Here is a 16,175-nt window from a genome sequence, read left to right on the forward strand (position 1 = left end):
AGAAATTCAATACTTTATATATATTATTTCAAGTTTCTAATAAGCTCAGGGATGCAATAGGTATTATGTAGAATATTTGTCCAAAACCAATGATAATATATAAAAAGTAACCTATTTTTTAAAGGAGAAGATAGATACTAGAAACCTAAATGCCTAGGACCAATTTCAGTTGGAGCATCACCCCTTATGTTATCCTAGCATTGAATTGACAGTTTTTCTGTATTTCCATATTTGCATATCAGCCACTTACAATTGTTTCAAGCTTTATAACAGAGGACTGCCTTTTTTATAGACCAATAATAATAATAATAATAATAATAATTTTATTTATATAGCGCTCTTTCTCCAATAGGACTCAAGGCGCTTAACAGATACATAGCATAATATAGTACAGAAAATAATGAAGTACATTTTCATAAAATACAGAAGCATGAAGATACTAAAAGGGACACTATGGAAATGCTTTAGTAAACAGAAAAGTCTTGAGTCTACTTTTGAAGGATGAAAGTCTCTTGTGAGTTAAGTCTGATAATGACATCACAATTTGTAAATTAAGCTATAGTATGATTACAGAGTGTAGACTAAATAAAAAGTGCTTTCCTATGGATTGAAGTTTGTATTTTCTTAAGCTTTGCATTCCAAAACGGGCTAGCATTCTTTATTTCCAATGGGCACATTAAGCTACTTCCCCAATATATATTTTTTTGTGTTAAAAGTTATTCATACACAACTTGGTAAAACATACTAAATTTAATACATAATGGATTACATCCTGGGATTATCTTTTTCAACAATCTGTAAATTTACAATTAAAAATTGTGTATTATATTTTTTAGATTGATTTTGCTTAGATTTGCATATACTCCTTGTCTAAATTGTCTATTTTTATACTATTAGTAGATGCCTTAATCTTTGTTATTATCCTATCTAATATTTATTTTTATTTTGTAATGTGGAAAGAAACTGGAGCATTTTTATGATACCCATGCTTCAAGTGACTCTATGGCTTAAGCTTTTTTTTGAAAAATGAAATGCTATAAAAACAAAATATGATCTGTGCTTTGAGGTACATTTGCCAGTTTTGTGTTTGCTGGCAGTAATATCTGTGGCCTGTTATCTCAGTTGGTTAGAGCGTGGTGCTAATAACACCAAAGTCACGGGTTCGATCCCCGTATGGGCCATTTGCTTTTCTTGATGGACAAGAATGGAATAAGCTCATCGTGGAGTGCATGAATACTTGAAAACATCATAGACACATATATCACAAAATCTCTTCAAATACATATCAGAAGCCAGTGGGAGTGTCATCCTTTGGCTGATGAACATTTTTCTCTACATGGCTCAGTGACTTTTGTCTCAAATCAAGCAATATGGCATAACTAAGATATGCAAGGGCAAATTAATCAGTTATATTGCTGCTCAAACATAGAGGGCACTAGGTGTTACTAGAAGAAGAAGAAGATATGTGCTCCCCTCTCATTAGTGCACACTGAAGTAAAAAAAATGGAGAATTTCTAAAGACCAGAGCACAAGTAATGGATCTCTGCATTCTTATTGCATCTTTTCTTATTTCCAAATATTTGACATACTTCTGATTTGATAAGTTTAAAAATGAGTTTAAACAAAGGACACCACTGAAGATGATTTAATTTATATGAATTTTAAATGAAGATTTGCAATACTTATACATTGAATGAAAATGGAGCTTTGAACAAAAGGAAAATAAACAATGTTAGCTCCCACGAGATATGAACTCAGATGACTAGATTCAAAGTCCATGGTGCTAACAATTACACCATGGAACCCTTACCTGAGCAATGGCATCTACTGAAGTGCGCTCATCTTTTAAATGCAAAGAAAAGAAATTCAATACTTTATATATATTATTTCAAGTTTCTAATAAGCTCAGGGATGCAATAGGTATGATGTAGAATATTTGTCCAAAACCAATGATAATATATAAAAAGTAACCTATTTTTTAAAGGAGAAGATAGATACTAGAAACCTAAATGCCTAGGACCAATTTCAGTTGGAGCATCACCCCTTATGTTATCCTAGCATTGAATTGACAGTTTTTCTGTATTTCCATATTTGCATATCAGCCACTTACAATTGTTTCAAGCTTTATAACAGAGGACTGCCTTTTTTATAGACCAATAATAATAATAATAATAATAATAATAATTTTATTTATATAGCGCTCTTTCTCCAATAGGACTCAAGGCGCTTAACAGATACATAGCATAATATAGTACAGAAAATAATGAAGTACATTTTCATAAAATACAGAAGCATGAAGATACTAAAAGGGACACTATGGAAATGCTTTAGTAAACAGAAAAGTCTTGAGTCTACTTTTGAAGGATGAAAGTCTCTTGTGAGTTAAGTCTGATAATGACATCACAATTTGTAAATTAAGCTATAGTATGATTACAGAGTGTAGACTAAATAAAAAGTGCTTTCCTATGGATTGAAGTTTGTATTTTCTTAAGCTTTGCATTCCAAAACGGGCTAGCATTCTTTATTTCCAATGGGCACATTAAGCTACTTCCCCAATATATATTTTTTTGTGTTAAAAGTTATTCATACACAACTTGGTAAAACATACTAAATTTAATACATAATGGATTACATCCTGGGATTATCTTTTTCAACAATCTGTAAATTTACAATTAAAAATTGTGTATTATATTTTTTAGATTGATTTTGCTTAGATTTGCATATACTCCTTGTCTAAATTGTCTATTTTTATACTATTAGTAGATGCCTTAATCTTTGTTATTATCCTATCTAATATTTATTTTTATTTTGTAATGTGGAAAGAAACTGGAGCATTTTTATGATACCCATGCTTCAAGTGACTCTATGGCTTAAGCTTTTTTTTGAAAAATGAAATGCTATAAAAACAAAATATGATCTGTGCTTTGAGGTACATTTGCCAGTTTTGTGTTTGCTGGCAGTAATATCTGTGGCCTGTTATCTCAGTTGGTTAGAGCGTGGTGCTAATAACACCAAAGTCACGGGTTCGATCCCCGTATGGGCCATTTGCTTTTCTTGATGGACAAGAATGGAATAAGCTCATCGTGGAGTGCATGAATACTTGAAAACATCATAGACACATATATCACAAAATCTCTTCAAATACATATCAGAATCCAGTGGGAGTGTCATCCTTTGGCTGATGAAGATTTTTCTCTACATGGCTCAGTGACTTTTGTCTCAAATCAAGCAATATGGCATAACTAAGATATGCAAGGGCAAATTAATCAGTTATTATAATGCTGCTCAAACATAGAGGGCACTAGGTGTTACTAGAAGAAGAAGAAGATATGTGCTCCCCTCTCATTAGTGCACACTGAAGTAAAAAAAATGGAGAATTTCTAAAGACCAGAGCACAAGTAATGGATCTCTGCATTCTTATTGCATCTTTTCTTATTTCCAAATATTTGACATACTTCTGATTTGATAAGTTTAAAAATGAGTTTAAACAAAGGACACCACTGAAGATGATGGAATTTATATGAATTTTAAATGAAGATTTGCAATACTCATACATTGAATGAAAATGGAGCTTTGAACAAAAGGAAAATAAACAATGTTAGCTCCCACGAGATATGAACTCAGATTACTAGATTCAAAGTCCAGGGTGCTAACAATTACACCATGGAACCCTCACCTGAGCAATGGCATCTACTGAAGTGCGCTCATCTTTTAAATGCAAAGAAAAGAAATTCAATACTTTATATATATTATTTCAAGTTTCTAATAAGCTCAGGGATGCAATAGGTATTATGTAGAATATTTGTCCAAACCCAATGATAATATATAAAAAGTAACCTATTTTTTAAAGGAGAAGATAGATACTAGAAACCTAAATGCCTAGGACCAATTTCAGTTGGAGCATCACCCCTTATGTTATCCTAGCATTGAATTGACAGTTTTTCTGTATTTCCATATTTGCATATCAGCCACTTACAATTGTTTCAAGCTTTATAACAGAGGACTGCCTTTTTTATAGACCAAGGATGAAAGTCTCTTGTGAGTTAAGTCTGATAATGACATCACAATTTGTAAATTAAGCTATAGTATGATTACAGAGTGTAGACTGAATAAAAAGTGCTTTCCTATGGATTGAAGTTTGTATTTTCTTAAGCTTTGCATTCCAAAATGGGCTAGCATTCTTTATTTCCAATGGGCACATTAAGCTTCTTCCCCAATATATATTTTTTTGTGTTAAAAGTTATTCATACACAACTTGGTAAAACATACTAAATTTAATACATAATGGATTACATCCTGGGATTATCTTTTTCAACAATCTGTAAATTTACAATTAAAAATTGTGTATTAGATTTTTAAGATTGATTTTGCTTAGATTTGCATATACTCCTAGTCTAAATTATCTATTTTTATACTATTACTAGACGCCTTAATCTTTGTTATTATCCTATCTAATATTTATTTTTATTTTGTAATGTGGAAAGAAACTGGAGCATTTTTATGATACCCATGCTTCAAGTGACTCTATGGCTTAAGCTTTTTTTGAAAAATGAAATGCTATAAAAACAAAATATGATCTGTGCTTTGAGGTACATTTGCCAGTTTTGTGTTTGCTTGCAGTAATATCTGTGGCCGGTTAGCTCAGTTGGTTAGAGCGTGGTGCTAATAACGCCAAGGTCACGGGTTCGATCCCCGTATGGGCCATTTGCTTTTCTTGATGGACAAGAATGGAATAAGCTCATCGGTGGAGTGCATGAATACTTGAAAACATCATAGACATATATATCACAAAATCTCTTCAAATACATATCAGAAGCCAGTAGGAGTGTCATCCTTTGGCTGATGAAGATTTTTCTCTACATGGCTCAGTGACTTTTGTCTCAAATCAAGCAATATGACATAACTAAGATATTCAAGGGAAAATTAATCAGTTATTATACTGCTGCTCAAACATAGAGGGCACTAGGTGTTACTAGAAGAAGAAGAAGAAGAAGATATGTGCTCCCCTCTCATTAGTGCACACTGAAGTAAAAATAAATGGAGAATTTCTAAAGACCAGAGCACAAGTAATGGATCTCTGCATTCTTATTGCATCTTTTCTTATTTCCAAATATTTGACATACTTCTGATTTGATAAGTTTAAAAATGAGTTTAAACAAAGGACACCACTGAAGATGTTGGAATTTATATGAATTTTAAATGAAGATTTGCAATACTCATACATTGAATGAAAATGGAGCTTTGAACAAAAGGAAAATAAACAATGTTAGCTCCCACGAGATATGAACTCAGATGACTAGATTCAAAGTCCAGGGTGCTAACAATTACACCATGGAACCCTCACCTGAGCAATGGCATCTACTGAAGTGCGCTCATCTTTTAAATGCAAAGAAAAGAAATTCAATACTTTATATATATTATTTCAAGTTTCTAATAAGCTCAGGGATGCAATAGGTATTATGTAGAATATTTGTCCAAACCCAATGATAATATATAAAAAGTAAGCTATTTTTTAAAGGAGAAGATAGATACTAGAAACCTAAATGCCTAGGACCAATTTCAGTTGGAGCATCACCCCTTATGTTATCCTAGCATTGAATTGACAGTTTTTCTGTATTTCCATATTTGCATATCAGCCACTTACAATTGTTTCAAGCTTTATAACAGAGGACTGCCTTTTTTATAGACCAAGGATGAAAGTCTCTTGTGGGTTAAGTCTGATAATGACATCACAATTTGTAAATTAAGCTATAGTATGATTACAGAGTGTAGACTGAATAAAAAGTGCTTTCCTATGGATTGAAGTTTGTATTTTCTTAAGCTTTGCATTCCAAAATGGGTTAGAATTCTTTATTTCCAATGGGCACATTAAGCTACTTCCCCAATATATATTTTTTTGTGTTAAAAGTTATTCATACACAACTTGGTAAAACATACTAAATTTAATACATAATGGATTACATCCTGGGATTATCTTTTTCAACAATCTGTAAATTTACAATTAAAAATTGTGTATTAGATTTTTTAGATTGATTTTGCTTAGATTTGCATATACTCCTTGTCTAAATTGTCTATTTTTATACTATTAGTAGATGCCTTAATCTTTGTTATTATCCTATCTAATATTTATTTTTATTTTGTAATGTGGAAAGAAACTGGAGCATTTTTATGATACCCATGCTTCAAGTGACTCTATGGCTTAAGCTTTTTTTTTGAAAAATGAAATGCTATAAAAACAAAATATGATCTGTGCTTTGAGGTACATTTGCCAGTTTTGTGTTTTCTTGCAGTAATATCTGTGGCCGGTTAGCTCAGTTGGTTAGAGTGTGGTGCTAATAACACCAAGGTCACGGGTTCGATCCCCGTATGGGCCATTTGCTTTTCTTGATGGACAAGAATGGAATAAGCTCATCGGTTGAGTGCATGAATACTTGAAAACATCATAGACACATATATCACAAAATCTCTTCAAATACATATCAGAAGCCAGTGGGAGTGTCATCATTTGGCTGATGAAGATTTTTCTCTACATGGCTCAGTGACTTTTGTCTCAAATCAAGCAATATGGCATAACTAAGATATGCAAGGGCAAATTAATCAGTTATATTGCTGCTCAAACATAGAGGGCACTAGGTGTTACTAGAAGAAGAAGGAGATATGTGCTCCCCTCTCATTAGTGCACACTGAAGTAAAAAAAATGGAGAATTTCTAAAGACCAGAGCACAAGTAATGGATCTCTGCATTCTTATTGCATCTTTTCTTATTTCCAAATATTTGACATACTTCTGATTTGATAAGTTTAAAAATGAGTTTAAACAAAGGACACCACTGAAGATGATGGAATTTATATGAATTTTAAATGAAGATTTGCAATACTCATACATTGAATGAAAATGGAGCTTTGAACAAAAGGAAAATAAACAATGTTAGCTCCCACGAGATATGAACTCAGATGACTAGATTCAAAGTCCAGGGTGCTAAAAATTACACCATGGAACCCTCACCTGAGCAATGGCATCTACTGAAGTGCGCTCATCTTTTAAATGCAAAGAAAAGAAATTCAATACTTTATATATATTATTTCAAGTTTCTAATAAGCTCAGGGATGCAATAGGTATTATGTAGAATATTTGTCCAAAACCAATGATAATATATAAAAAGTAACCTATTTTTTAAAGGAGAAGATAGATACTAGAAACCTAAATGCCTAGGACCAATTTCAGTTGGAGCATCACCCCTTATGTTATCCTAGCATTGAATTGACAGTTTTTCTGTATTTCCATTTTTGCATATCAGCCACTTACAATTGTTTCAAGCTTTATAACAGAGGACTGCCTTTTTTATAGACCAAGGATGAAAGTCTCTTGTGAGTTAAGTCTGATAATGACATCACAATTTGTAAATTAAGCTATAGTATGATTACAGAGTGTAGACTAAATAAAAAGTGCTTTCCTATGGATTGAAGTTTGTATTTTCTTAAGCTTTGCATTCCAAAATGGGCTAGCATTCTTTATTTCCAATGGGCACATTAAGCTACTTCCCCAATATATATATATTTTTTTGTTAAAAGTTATTCATACACAACTTGGTAAAACATACTAAATTTAATACATAATGGATTACATCCTGGGATTATCTTTTTCAACAATCTGCAAATTTACAATTAAAAATTGTGTATTAGATTTTTTAGATTGATTTTGCTTAGATTTGCATATACTCCTTGTCTAAATTGTCTATTTTTATACTATTAGTAGATGCCTTAATCTTTGTTATTATCCTATCTAATATTTATTTTTATTTTGTAATGTGGAAAGAAACTGGAGCATTTTTATGATACCCATGCTTCAAGTGACTCTATGGCTTAAGCTTTTTTTTGAAAAATGAAATGCTATAAAAACAAAATATGATCTGTGCTTTGAGGTACATTTGCCAGTTTTGTGTTTGCTGGCAGTAATATCTGTGGCCTGTTAGCTCAGTTGGTTAGAGCGTGGTGCTAATAACGCCAAGGTCACGAGTTCGATCCCCGTATGGGCCATTTGCTTTTCTTGATGGACAAGAATGGAATAAGCTCATCGTGGAGTGCATGAATACTTGAAAACATCATAGACACATATATCACAAAATCTCTTCAAATACATATCAGAAGCCAGTGGGAGTGTCATCCTTTGGCTGATGAAGATTTTTCTCTACATGGCTCAGTGACTTTTGTCTCAAATCAAGCAATATGGCATAACTAAGATATGCAAGGGCAAATTAATCAGTTATTATAATGCTGCTCAAACATAGAGGGCACTAGGTGTTACTAGAAGAAGTAGAAGATATGTGCTCCCCTCTCATTAGTGCACACTGAAGTAAAAAAAAATGGAGAATTTCTAAAGACCAGAGCACAAGTAATGGATCTCTGCATTCTTATTGCATCTTTTCTTATTTCCAAATATTTGACATACTTCTGATTTTATAAGTTTAAAAATGAGTTTAAACAAAGGACACCACTGAAGATGATGGAATTTATATGAATTTTAAATGAAGATTTGCAATACTCATACATTGAATGAAAATGGAGCTTTGAACAAAAGGAAAATAAACAATGTTAGCTCCCACGAGATATGAACTCAGATTACTAGATTCAAAGTCCAGGGTGCTAACAATTACACCATGGAACCCTCACCTGAGCAATGGCATCTACTGAAGTGCGCTCATCTTTTAAATGCAAAGAAAAGAAATTCAATACTTTATATATATTATTTCAAGTTTCTAATAAGCTCAGGGATGCAATAGGTATTATGTAGAATATTTGTCCAAACCCAATGATAATATATAAAAAGTAAGCTATTTTTTAAAGGAGAAGATAGATACTAGAAACCTAAATGCCTAGGACCAATTTCAGTTGGAGCATCACCCCTTATGTTATCCTAGCATTGAATTGACAGTTTTTCTGTATTTCCATATTTGCATATCAGCCACTTACAATTGTTTCAAGCTTTATAACAGAGGACTGCCTTTTTTATAGACCAAGGATGAAAGTCTCTTGTGAGTTAAGTCTGATAATGACATCACAATTTGTAAATTAAGCTATAGTATGATTACAGAGTGTAGACTGAATAAAAAGTGCTTTCCTATGGATTGAAGTTTGTATTTTCTTAAGCTTTGCATTCCAAAATGGGCTAGCATTCTTTATTTCCAATGGGCACATTAAGCTACTTCCCCAATATATATTTTTTTGTGTTAAAAGTTATTCATACACAACTTGGTAAAACATACTAAATTTAATACATAATGGATTACATCCTGGGATTATCTTTTTCAACAATCTGTAAATTTACAATTAAAAATTGTGTATTAGATTTTTTAGATTGATTTTGCTTAGATTTGCATTTACTCCTAGTCTAAATTGTCTATTTTTATACTATTACTAGATGCCTTAATCTTTGTTATTATCCTATTTAATATTTATATTTATTTTGTAATGTGGAAAGAAACTGGAGCATTTTTATGATACCCATGCTTCAAGTGACTCTATGGCTTAAGCTTTTTTTTGAAAAATGAAATGCTATAAAAACAAAATATGATCTGTGCTTTGAGGTACATTTGCCAGTTTTGTGTTTGCTGGCAGTAATATGTGTAGCCTGTTAGCTCAGTTGGTTAGAGCGTGGTGCTAATAACGCCAAGGTCACGGGTTCAATCCCCGTATGGGCCATTTGCTTTTCTTGAAGGACAAGAATGGAATAAGCTCATCGTGGAGTGCATGAATACTTGAAAACATCATAGACACATATATCACAAAATCTTTTCAAATACATATCAGAAGCCAGTAGGAGTGTCATCCTTTGGCTGATGAAGATTTTTCTCTACATGGCTCAGTGACTTTTGTCTCAAATCAAGCAATATGACATAACTAAGATATGCAAGGGCAAATTAATCAGTTATTATATTGCTGCTCAAACATAGAGGGCACTAGGTGTTACTAGAAGAAGAAGAAGATATGTGCTCCCCTCTCATTAGTGCACACTGAAGTTAAAAAAAATGGAGAATTTCTAAAGACCAGAGCACAAGTAATGGATCTCTGCATTCTTATTGCATCTTTTCTTATTTCCAAATATTTGACATACTTCTGATTTGATAAGTTTAAAAATGAGTTTAAACAAAGGACACCACTGAAGATGATGGAATTTATATGAATTTTAAATGAAGATTTGCAATACTCATACATTGAATGAAAATGGAGCTTTGAACAAAAGGAAAATAAACAATGTTAGCTCCCACGAGATATGAACTCAGATGACTAGATTCAAAGTCCAGGGTGCTAACAATTACACCATGGAACCCTCACCTGAGCAATGGCATCTACTGAAGTGCGCTCATCTTTTAAATGCAAAGAAAAGAAATTCAATACTTTATATATATTATTTCAAGTTTCTAATAAGCTCAGGGATGCAATAGGTATTATGTAGAATATTTGTCCAAACCCAATGATAATATATAAAAAGTAAGCTATTTTTTAAAGGAGAAGATAGATACTAGAAACCTAAATGCCTAGGACCAATTTCAGTTGGAGCATCACCCCTTATGTTATCCTAGCATTGAATTGACAGTTTTTCTGTATTTCCATATTTGCATATCAGCCACTTACAATTGTTTCAAGCTTTATAACAGAGGACTGCCTTTTTTATAGACCAAGGATGAAAGTCTCTTGTGGGTTAAGTCTGATAATGACATCACAATTTGTAAATTAAGCTATAGTATGATTACAGAGTGTAGACTGAATAAAAAGTGCTTTCCTATGGATTGAAGTTTGTATTTTCTTAAGCTTTGCATTCCAAAATGGGTTAGAATTCTTTATTTCCAATGGGCACATTAAGCTACTTCCCCAATATATATTTTTTTGTGTTAAAAGTTATTCATACACAACTTGGTAAAACATACTAAATTTAATACATAATGGATTACATCCTGGGATTATCTTTTTCAACAATCTGTAAATTTACAATTAAAAATTGTGTATTAGATTTTTTAGATTGATTTTGCTTAGATTTGCATATACTCCTTGTCTAAATTGTCTATTTTTATACTATTAGTAGATGCCTTAATCTTTGTTATTATCCTATCTAATATTTATTTTTATTTTGTAATGTGGAAAGAAACTGGAGCATTTTTATGATACCCATGCTTCAAGTGACTCTATGGCTTAAGATTTTTTTTGAAAAATGAAATGCTATAAAAACAAAATATGATCTGTGCTTTGAGGTACATTTGCCAGTTTTGTGTTTTCTTGCAGTAATATCTGTGGCCGGTTAGCTCAGTTGGTTAGAGTGTGGTGCTAATAACACCAAGGTCACGGGTTCGATCCCCGTATGGGCCATTTGCTTTTCTTGATGGACAAGAATGGAATAAGCTCATCGGTTGAGTGCATGAATACTTGAAAACATCATAGACACATTTATCACAAAATCTCTTCAAATACATATCAGAAGCCAGTGGGAGTGTCATCCTTTGGCTGATGAACATTTTTCTCTACATGGCTCAGTGACTTTTGTCTCAAATCAAGCAATATGGCATAACTAAGATATGCAAGGGCAAATTAATCAGTTATATTGCTGCTCAAACATAGAGGGCACTAGGTGTTACTAGAAGAAGAAGGAGATATGTGCTCCCCTCTCATTAGTGCACACTGAAGTAAAAAAATGGAGAATTTCTAAAGACCAGAGCACAAGTAATGGATCTCTGCATTCTTATTGCATCTTTTCTTATTTCCAAATATTTGACATACTTCTGATTTGATAAGTTTAAAAATGAGTTTAAACAAAGGACACCACTGAAGATGGTGGAATTTATATGAATTTTAAATGAAGATTTGCAATACTCATACATTGAATGAAAATGGAGCTTTGAACAAAAGGAAAATAAACAATGTTAGCTCCCACGAGATATGAACTCAGATGACTAGATTCAAAGTCCAGGGTGCTAAAAATTACACCATGGAACCCTCACCTGAGCAATGGCATCTACTGAAGTGCGCTCATCTTTTAAATGCAAAGAAAAGAAATTCAATACTTTATATATATTATTTCAAGTTTCTAATAAGCTCAGGGATGCAATAGGTATTATGTAGAATATTTGTCCAAAACCAATGATAATATATAAAAAGTAACCTATTTTTTAAAGGAGAAGATAGATACTAGAAACCTAAATGCCTAGGACCAATTTCAGTTGGAGCATCACCCCTTATGTTATCCTAGCATTGAATTGACAGTTTTTCTGTATTTCCATATTTGCATATCAGCCACTTACAATTGTTTCAAGCTTTATAACAGAGGACTGCCTTTTTTATAGACCAAGGATGAAAGTCTCTTGTGAGTTAAGTCTGATAATGACATCACAATTTGTAAATTAAGCTATAGTATGATTACAGAGTGTAGACTAAATAAAAAGTGCTTTCCTATGGATTGAAGTTTGTATTTTCTTAAGCTTTGCATTCCAAAATGGGCTAGCATTCTTTATTTCCAATGGGCACATTAAGCTACTTCCCCAATATATATATATTTTTTTGTTAAAAGTTATTCATACACAACTTGGTAAAACATACTAAATTTAATACATAATGGATTACATCCTGGGATTATCTTTTTCAACAATCTGCAAATTTACAATTAAAAATTGTGTATTAGATTTTTTAGATTGATTTTGCTTAGATTTGCATATACTCCTTGTCTAAATTGTCTATTTTTATACTATTAGTAGATGCCTTAATCTTTGTTATTATCCTATCTAATATTTATTTTTATTTTGTAATGTGGAAAGAAACTGGAGCATTTTTATGATACCCATGCTTCAAGTGACTCTATGGCTTAAGCTTTTTTTTGAAAAATGAAATGCTATAAAAACAAAATATGATCTGTGCTTTGAGGTACATTTGCCAGTTTTGTGTTTGCTGGCAGTATTATCTGTGGCCTGTTAGCTCAGTTGGTTAGAGCGTGGTGCTAATAACGCCAAGGTCACGAGTTCGATCCCTGTATGGGCAATTTGCTTTTCTTGATGGACAAGAATGGAATAAGCTCATCGTGGAGTGCATGAATACTTGAAAACATCATAGACACATATATCACAAAATCTCTTCAAATACATATCAGAAGCCAGTGGGAGTGTCATCCTTTGGCTGATGAAGATTTTTCTCTACATGGCTCAGTGACTTTTGTCTCAAATCAAGCAATATGGCATAACTAAGATATGCAAGGGCAAATTAATCAGTTATTATAATGCTGCTCAAACATAGAGGGCACTAGGTGTTACTAGAAGAAGTAGAAGATATGTGCTCCCCTCTCATTAGTGCACACTGAAGTAAAAAAAAATGGAGAATTTCTAAAGACCAGAGCACAAGTAATGGATCTCTGCATTCTTATTGCATCTTTTCTTATTTCCAAATATTTGACATACTTCTGATTTTATAAGTTTAAAAATGAGTTTAAACAAAGGACACCACTGAAGATGATGGAATTTATATGAATTTTAAATGAAGATTTGCAATACTCATACATTGAATGAAAATGGAGCTTTGAACAAAAGGAAAATAAACAATGTTAGCTCCCACGAGATATGAACTCAGATTACTAGATTCAAAGTCCAGGGTGCTAACAATTACACCATGGAACCCTCACCTGAGCAATGGCATCTACTGAAGTGCGCTCATCTTTTAAATGCAAAGAAAAGAAATTCAATACTTTATATATATTATTTCAAGTTTCTAATAAGCTCAGGGATGCAATAGGTATTATGTAGAATATTTGTCCAAACCCAATGATAATATATAAAAAGTAAGCTATTTTTTAAAGGAGAAGATAGATACTAGAAACCTAAATGCCTAGGACCAATTTCAGTTGGAGCATCACCCCTTATGTTATCCTAGCATTGAATTGACAGTTTTTCTGTATTTCCATATTTGCATATCAGCCACTTACAATTGTTTCAAGCTTTATAACAGAGGACTGCCTTTTTTATAGACCAAGGATGAAAGTCTCTTGTGAGTTAAGTCTGATAATGACATCACAATTTGTAAATTAAGCTATAGTATGATTACAGAGTGTAGACTGAATAAAAAGTGCTTTCCTATGGATTGAAGTTTGTATTTTCTTAAGCTTTGCATTCCAAAATGGGCTAGCATTCTTTATTTCCAATGGGCACATTAAGCTACTTCCCCAATATATATTTTTTTGTGTTAAAAGTTATTCATACACAACTTGGTAAAACATACTAAATTTAATACATAATGGATTACATCCTGGGATTATCTTTTTCAACAATCTGTAAATTTACAATTAAAAATTGTGTATTAGATTTTTTAGATTGATTTTGCTTAGATTTGCATTTACTCCTAGTCTAAATTGTCTATTTTTATACTATTACTAGATGCCTTAATCTTTGTTATTATCCTATCTAATATTTATATTTATTTTGTAATGTGGAAAGAAACTGGAGCATTTTTATGATACCCATGCTTCAAGTGACTCTATGGCTTAAGCTTTTTTTTGAAAAATGAAATGCTATAAAAACAAAATATGATCTGTGCTTTGAGGTACATTTGCCAGTTTTGTGTTTGCTGGCAGTAATATGTGTAGCCTGTTAGCTCAGTTGGTTAGAGCGTGGTGCTAATAACGCCAAGGTCACGGGTTCAATCCCCGTATGGGCCATTTGGTTTTCTTGAAGGACAAGAATGGAATAAGCTCATCGTGGAGTGCATGAATACTTGAAAACATCATAGACACATATATCACAAAATCTTTTCAAATACATATCAGAAGCCAGTAGGAGTGTCATCCTTTGGCTGATGAAGATTTTTCTCTACATGGCTCAGTGACTTTTGTCTCAAATCAAGCAATATGACATAACTAAGATATGCAAGGGCAAATTAATCAGTTATTATATTGCTGCTCAAACATAGAGGGCACTAGGTGTTACTAGAAGAAGAAGAAGATATGTGCTCCCCTCTCATTAGTGCACACTGAAGTAAAAAAAAATGGAGAATTTCTAAAGACCAGAGCACAAGTAATGGATCTCTGCATTCTTATTGCATCTTTTCTTATTTCCAAATATTTGACATACTTCTGAATTGATAAGCTTAAAAATGAGTTTAAACAAAGGACACCACTGAAGATGATGGAATTTATATGAATTTTAAATGAAGATTTGCAATACTCATACATTGAATGAAAATGGAGCTTTGAACAAAAGGAAAATAAACAATGTTAGCTCCCACGAGATATGAACTCAGATTACTAGATTCAAAGTCCAGGGTGCTAACAATTACACCATGGAACCCTCGCCTGAGCAATGGCATCTATTGAAGTGCGCTCATCTTTTAAATGCAAAGAAAAGAAATTCAATACTTTATATATATTATTTCCAGTTTCTAATAAGATCAGGGATGCAATAGGTATTATGTAGAATATTTGTCCAAACCCAAAGATAATATATAAAAAGTAACCTATTTTTTAAAGGAGAAGATAGATACTAGAAACCTAAATGCCTAGGACCAATTTCAGTTGGAACATCACCCCTTATGTTATCCTAGCATTTAATTGACAGTTTTTCTGTATTTCCATATTTGCATATCAGCCACTTACAATTGTTTCAAGCTTTATAAGAGAGGACTGCCTTTTTTATAGACCAAGGATGAAAGTCTCTTGTGAGTTAAGTCTGATAATGACATCACAATTTGTAAATTAAGCTATAGTATGATTACAGAGTGTAGACTGAATAAAAAGTGCTTTCCTATGGATTGAAGTTTGTATTTTCTTAAGCTTTGCATTCCAAAATGGGCTAGCATTCTTTATTTCCAATGGGCACATTAAGCTACTTCCCCAATATATATTTTTTTTGTGTTAAAAGTTATTCATACACAACTTGGTAAAACATACTAAATTTAATACATAATGGATTACATCCTGGGATTATCTTTTTCAACAATCTGTAAATTTACAATTAAAAATTGTGTATTAGATTTTTCAGATTGATTTTGCTTAGATTTGCATATACTCCTTGTCTAAATTGTCTATTTTTATACTATTACTAGATGCCTTAATCTTTGTTATTATCCTATCTAATATTTATTTTTATTTTGTAATGTGGAAAGAAACTGGAGCATTTTTATGATACCCATGCTTCAAGTGACTCTATGTCTTAAG

At 32.3% G+C, this 16,175-nt stretch overlaps 9 non-coding genes across 9 annotated transcripts; all 9 read left to right on the top strand.

Moving 5' to 3' along the window:
• The first annotated feature begins 1,107 nt into the window (after window positions 1-1,107).
• TRNAI-AAU (transfer RNA isoleucine (anticodon AAU)) lies at window positions 1,108-1,181 on the top strand. Its single transcript has one exon. It is a non-coding gene; the product is annotated as a tRNA-Ile (tRNA).
• Window positions 1,182-2,970: 1,789 nt separating this feature from the next.
• TRNAI-AAU (transfer RNA isoleucine (anticodon AAU)) lies at window positions 2,971-3,044 on the top strand. The gene has a single exon. It is a non-coding gene; the product is annotated as a tRNA-Ile (tRNA).
• Window positions 3,045-4,630: 1,586 nt separating this feature from the next.
• On the top strand, window positions 4,631-4,704 carry TRNAI-AAU (transfer RNA isoleucine (anticodon AAU)). The gene has a single exon. It is a non-coding gene; the product is annotated as a tRNA-Ile (tRNA).
• A 1,596-nt stretch (window positions 4,705-6,300) lies between these two features.
• TRNAI-AAU (transfer RNA isoleucine (anticodon AAU)) lies at window positions 6,301-6,374 on the top strand. The gene has a single exon. It is a non-coding gene; the product is annotated as a tRNA-Ile (tRNA).
• A 1,587-nt stretch (window positions 6,375-7,961) lies between these two features.
• Window positions 7,962-8,035, top strand: TRNAI-AAU (transfer RNA isoleucine (anticodon AAU)). The gene has a single exon. It is a non-coding gene; the product is annotated as a tRNA-Ile (tRNA).
• Window positions 8,036-9,623: 1,588 nt separating this feature from the next.
• On the top strand, window positions 9,624-9,697 carry TRNAI-AAU (transfer RNA isoleucine (anticodon AAU)). The gene has a single exon. It is a non-coding gene; the product is annotated as a tRNA-Ile (tRNA).
• Window positions 9,698-11,285: 1,588 nt separating this feature from the next.
• TRNAI-AAU (transfer RNA isoleucine (anticodon AAU)) lies at window positions 11,286-11,359 on the top strand. Its single transcript has one exon. It is a non-coding gene; the product is annotated as a tRNA-Ile (tRNA).
• Window positions 11,360-12,945: 1,586 nt separating this feature from the next.
• TRNAI-AAU (transfer RNA isoleucine (anticodon AAU)) lies at window positions 12,946-13,019 on the top strand. The gene has a single exon. It is a non-coding gene; the product is annotated as a tRNA-Ile (tRNA).
• Window positions 13,020-14,607: 1,588 nt separating this feature from the next.
• TRNAI-AAU (transfer RNA isoleucine (anticodon AAU)) lies at window positions 14,608-14,681 on the top strand. The gene has a single exon. It is a non-coding gene; the product is annotated as a tRNA-Ile (tRNA).
• The last annotated feature ends 1,494 nt before the right edge of the window (window positions 14,682-16,175 follow it).

The sequence above is a fragment of the Pseudophryne corroboree genome, unplaced genomic scaffold (assembly GCF_028390025.1).
Source record: "Pseudophryne corroboree isolate aPseCor3 unplaced genomic scaffold, aPseCor3.hap2 scaffold_822, whole genome shotgun sequence".
NCBI lineage: Eukaryota > Metazoa > Chordata > Amphibia > Anura > Myobatrachidae > Pseudophryne > Pseudophryne corroboree.